We start from the raw sequence: 6,056 nt of genomic DNA, 5'->3' as shown, positions 1-6,056 counted from the left end.
TCATCCTGGTTGCTATCGTAGCTTTTCATCATATTGTGAGCAGCTTTCTACTTTGCTTTCGTAACTTTTCATCATATTCTAAGCAGCTTTCTGCTTTGCTAAATAAACCTTCAATTCAGTATCCAATTCAATTATTCTGGGAAAATTTGGGTTGCTAGTCTTTAACCCATCAAGTTTAACTTTAATATTAGAGCAGATATTACAATCATCAACAGAAGGAGGCTGAACACCTATGTTGAATTAGTTAGGACTCTATCACAGGCTGTTCTTCAGGATGTGTGTTTCTTAGCCATTCCATATAAGCTCTATATACTCCAGTAATTGACGAACCATGTGTATTTTCGAAAAGGACTTTTGGCTCTACTGTAGTGACTGGAAATAGTAACAACTGAATCCGTATGATCTCTGACATACTGCTTTCTATATCCAACAATTTTATTTCCTGGACTTAGCTTCCCTCTGCTATCACCCAGCACAGTTCCTGTGATGGCCTGCTTGTCTAAAACAACGCGAACACTTTTTGGCTTATGCGATGGATGTTAATAAAAGCCTGACGATAAACACATTTTCTTTCTCATTTTATTGAAAGACTATATTCTATGGTCCAAAGCTTCCTACTAGCTCTGTCAGTAATTACAGACTTTTTACAATCATTCCAACAACAGTTTTGAAAGGTATTGGCTCTGATTATCGTAGTTGCCGATTTGCCAAAGGTTATTGAAAATCATACTGATATTGTTCATGCCTAACTTTTCAAAACACATTTTTTAAACTTATATGGCAGTCCGATACAGCTTCCTTTGTATTTCTTGAAACGTACGCTTCACTACAGTTTCGTTTGGTTTTACACACGTTAACAAGCCATTGTTCCGTTTTCTTTTGCTTCCCCCTTTCGTTTTCTCGGCGTTCATTTTGAAAGTAAATCAGAAAAAAACAAATTAACTTGAAGGCTAATGTAACGTCGGTTTTTTCTTGAAATACGAGTAACTAAAACTACAACAACCAAAAACCAAAAACTGGTACCAAAAACTCAAAAACAACGCATATATCTGAGACTATCTCTCACCAACTACCAAGTAACACCGGCGTGTTGATACGGTTACAGAGGAGAAGGGGCGAACTTTGAACGAAAACTCAACGAATTATTTTTTACAGAATTTTAGGAATATGAGGGGCAAAACATACTTTTATAATATACACGAGCATTCTTTAAAGGTTTTGTGTGAAAGATGAGACTGTTTTCGAAACGTCCACTTTGCGAGTTCGCCCTTACTCTTCCAAGCTCCTGATATTTTTGAATTTATAATGAGATGCTGTGCTATCTAGTTTAAGAAGACAGAATATAGCTAAAATAAATATTTTTGGCAGCTTTGTATTTTGAAATATGTGTGTCAGACCTATTATTTTGGAACTCTTTAAGTGGCTAGACAATAAGGATTAAAAGAGTAACAAAAACCACCTAATACTTATTGTCTAATAATACCTTATACACGTCTTTATCGCTTATGGATCTCTTTGTCACTAATATAATGTGATTGATTTCTAGAAATAATTCCATCGATAAAATAATAAAGGAATTAGGTTGAGATGCACATTTCACTTCGATGTCTTATAGGAAATCAAGCTACTCAACCAACACAAACGATGACAGCTGTTTTCAGGTGGATCCGAATACCATGTCGATCATGGGCGTAGAACAAAATTAACTAATCCATATCGAGAATGATGATGCTTTAATGTCTACTGGAAATTAATTGATAGTTTTATAGATAATTAGAGAATAGATTAATTAGTTTACCATGACTCTATACGATCTTTATTTGGTAATGTAATTATACGGTTCTGATAATTTAAGAACAACACAGTTAATACAGATAGAAAGGTATAATGTTGATATGTATATAAGTATAAAAAATAATTAAACAAAATGAATAATTACTCGTATATTATTATTACCTATACCGCATTAACCATAAAAAATAAGTAAGTGATTAGTAAAATAAGTAATTTAAAATTAAATTTGATGTCTCTGTAAGTCGTTTATTTATGATTGTTTTGGATTTGTATGAGTTGGATACTTAGTTCAATAAGATTTTATTTAATGAAAAATGGATTAAAACCCTCTTCGGTATTAATGTTCCTTATAATGTCCTTAAGCTTCTCGCCTTAGGTTCCAAATTTGGTATTCAGCTGTCCTTATTTTGGATTACATTGTAAATTTTATGCCCATGTCCAAATTTTGCCGAATGCTTCCAATTCTGATATTTTTAACCTTCTTCTGATAACAAACTTTGAATTATTCTTAGCAACCAACTAGATCTGTTTCAGAACTGGATAGGATCTATAGGGAATCTCTTGTTCTAAAAAGTCAACCTGTTTGGTTAGTTCCTAGATGAGGATATCAAGACTGTGTTAATGAAATGAAACCAGTTATTTAATATGGATTAAACCACAATTGATTGTACTGAGAATTGTATTTTACATCTGTTCTACAAGTACCTGCGCTGCGCGATATGTCTGTTTCATTTCTTCTCATTTTTCATTCGTCCATTTATTATCTACATTCATACCCATTTGGTGGTATATACAGTATTGTGCGAATTAATGGAATCATTATGATATTTTTCAATATTCTTAGTTGGCAACATTTACAACTGACCAAATATTGAAAACATAACCTTACTTTTCTCTGCCTCTTATTTGAGAGTGTTTAAGGACATTTCCCACCAAGTTTGTGTTGTTTTGTACTATTTTGTGTTATTTTCGGTAATCAGTGAGTTTGTTTCGTTTAATTCGATCCTGGATATTACGCATAGGAAGCGTGAAAAGATTATCGCGTTAACTGAACACACTTCTTTATCACAAAGAGAAATCGCAAGCAGGAGGAGTGAGTCAGGGGGTAGTAAGCAAGATTTTGAAGCGTAAACGAGAAACGGGATCAATGTATGTGAAAATACTAGGAAAATCCGGAAGAAAGAGAAAAACAACACCAGCAAATGAAAGATTTTTACTTCGAAAGAGCAAATTGGACCTAAAAAAAGGCAGCATCAGATGTAGTGATTTATGAATCAACTGTTCGGAAAAGGACGTAAAACATCCAGTGAAAAAAATGTTTTGGGGATGTTTTTCATACATGGGGGTTAGATTTTTGGTACCAATCGAAGGCATGATAAACAGCCAAAAATACAAATACAGTTGGAACAGCGTTTGGATACAGAACTCCGAAAATATCAGCCCTAAGAAGGAGCGATTTTTCAACAGGGCTCTGTTCCCTATTACAAGTTAAAGCAAATGATGGAATTTTTCAAAAATAAGGAAGTTATTGTTTTAGATTGACCCAGTAATTCACCAGACCTCAACTCCATTGAAAATGTATGGGCAATTTGCAAAACTAGACTGCTTAAAATCGACTGTACTACAAAAATAAAAATGACTAGAGCGTTAATTCAGGTTTGGTTTCGAGATACAATATATCTGGGAACTGTCAGAAGCTCGTATACTCTATGCACAAACGGGTAAAAGCAGTAATTGCAGCTAAAGGGGGACATATTTCCCATTAAACGATGTAAGTTAACCTTTATGGTTTTGTCAAAATATAATTTATTTCTAAATAAACTGTTTTTTATTACAACAGCAGACGATTTCATTAATTTGCATAGTACTGTATACTAAAATTGGAACGATACAGATAAGATTATTATAGCCCCTGCGCAAGGATGACACGCATAATCGTGAAGGGTTCCACATTTTTATAGATCGTATTTAGTGACAAACGAACACAAAATCTACCTACTCAACGCTCGAAATCATATTTGGCAGAAACAATTACCAATTCCAGAGAGCTGGGAAAAATATATCATAATACCTATAAAAAAACCTGGTAAACGGGATGATGATCACAATTCATACCGCCCAAAATAGATATAAAAATAGATTAGAACACTGGTTAGAATTTAATAACATTCTCTCAAACTCCCAAATGGGATTTCGTAAATTTAAATCTACCCAAGATGCTATAACTGCTCTATTAACAGCAGTGCAAGTCAACTTTACGAAAAACTCATATACTACAGCCACATTCTTGGAAGTAACATCTGCTTTTGTCAACATAAATTTGGATACCCTTGAACAAAAGGTATTTATTGTCAGTCGGGTTACCAAATCGGGAGAGATTAATGTACTTAAAAATTAATGAGAAAATTTTATCTCTGCGACTCTCCAATATACACCTACTGAAAGGTAGAATTTTTGGTCCATTTTTATATATCTGATATAATATAAATTTAGAAGAGATTGTACGAAATATTACAAAAATATTCGTAGTTGATGTTGTACTCGGTTCGACAGACAAAACAATTGAATGGCTTATTGCTATATAATGACAAGCCACATTTGTTCATTATCTGGATATTTGCATTAATCTTTTAAGAAATGTGATGATAAGCCACAGGGTAAGTAGTTCCGCAGACAAATCACAGATGGCAGTACAGGAACCGTATCAATATAATTACACAGTGGTGTTTCTGTGAAATATTTTATGCAGATAGTGACAAGCCTTTTTCTAATATGGCCGCCGCCTACTCGCTTTTGACAACCTGTGACGATAAAAACGGTGTTTTCTGTGAAAATATGGAGCAACTAGATAGCACAAATAGCAGTAATGATGGACATAGTGATCCACCATTAGATGATAGTGATCAAGATCCAAATTATGATCCAGATTCAACTGTAAGCGTATTTTTTTTAAGTGTGACTTATATTCTAACTTTTAAATATTTTACGACAACATTTTCTGTTTTTATTGTGCGAATTTCTAAAAATAATAAGAATGGCAACAACCAATATTATAATAAGTTATTATTATGATTTTTACTTACGTTTAAAGTATACTTTTCTTTGTTAACCTTATCGTGTAGAATTTAGTGTGGCTTGTCATTATATAGCATATTGAAAATAATCTTTTTTTTTCAGGACGATTCGGAAAATATTTCGAGTGAGAACATTTCCAAAGGCAATAATCTAGAAAACGTTGCGAAAAAGTCCAGAAATCATCCCGTTGGCGAAAACGATTTTCGTTTTCGCCAACGAATTTCGCCATTTGCACAATGTGCAACAAAACTTAACGAGAAATTATTTTTACACAATTCTGGAATCTTGAGTCCTTTGATATTCAAATTCATACACATTTGGATGCGTTAAAGTTTTAATGCATAATAAAATACGAGATTATCCGAAAAACGTCAAAAAGGCAGTGTCTGGAAGAAAATACAGTGTGGAATACTATGTCACTTTCAATTCAGAAACCATCAAAATATATAAATCCGAATTTATGTCCGTTCATGATCTTAACCGATCTAGAGGTAGAATAAATAATATTGTAACACAATTAGCTTCGGGTACTCCTGTGCCCAAAATTGATGGTCGTGAAAAACATAATAACATAACATAACATAACATAACAATATCTTTATTTTTAGAAAATAATATACATTCCGTGTACATAAAATTATTTAAAAAAAACAGTGTCACAAACGAAAATTTTATTTACTTATTCCTAACCGTTACATATACAAATAGTCCTCCACAGAATATGGCTCAAGAGCTACCAGTAATTTAAATATTTGATGTTTATACAAACTTAATCTTTCCTCCCTTTTGATAGGTTCAGGCAGTTTATTAAACAATTTGATGCAGCAATAAAGAGCGTTTTTTTCTGTTATACTTAACCTGTGTATTGGAATATTATAATTATATAGCCTGGTATTTACTATACTATTGGGCTCAAAGTTCCTAAAGAGTATTTTATTCTTATATAGAAACAGTAAGCATTCTTGAATAAATACAGCGTAAACTGTTAAAATATTATTACTCCTAAAATGCCCTCTACATGATTCCCTACTTTTTAAGTCAAACATAACTCTGATTATTTTTTTCTGAACCATAAATACATTATTTATGTCCCTACTGTGGCCAAAATTTATTAGACCATATCTAAATTTTGCTTCAAAATTAGCATGATACACTGTTTTTAATGAGTTACTATTCATGTATTTTTT

At 32.7% G+C, this 6,056-nt stretch overlaps 1 non-coding gene across 1 annotated transcript; it reads left to right on the top strand.

Moving 5' to 3' along the window:
- Positions 1-3,645: 3,645 nt before the first annotated feature.
- LOC140444790 (U6 spliceosomal RNA) lies at positions 3,646-3,751 on the top strand. The gene has a single exon (XR_011951341.1). It is a non-coding gene; the product is annotated as a U6 spliceosomal RNA (small nuclear RNA).
- Positions 3,752-6,056: the final 2,305 nt, after the last annotated feature.

The sequence above is a fragment of the Diabrotica undecimpunctata genome, chromosome 6 (genome assembly GCF_040954645.1).
Source record: "Diabrotica undecimpunctata isolate CICGRU chromosome 6, icDiaUnde3, whole genome shotgun sequence".
Classification (NCBI taxonomy): Eukaryota; Metazoa; Arthropoda; class Insecta; order Coleoptera; family Chrysomelidae; genus Diabrotica; species Diabrotica undecimpunctata.
The sequence above is the reverse complement of the archived record's forward strand: the minus strand, read 5'-3'. Positions and strand labels throughout refer to the sequence as shown.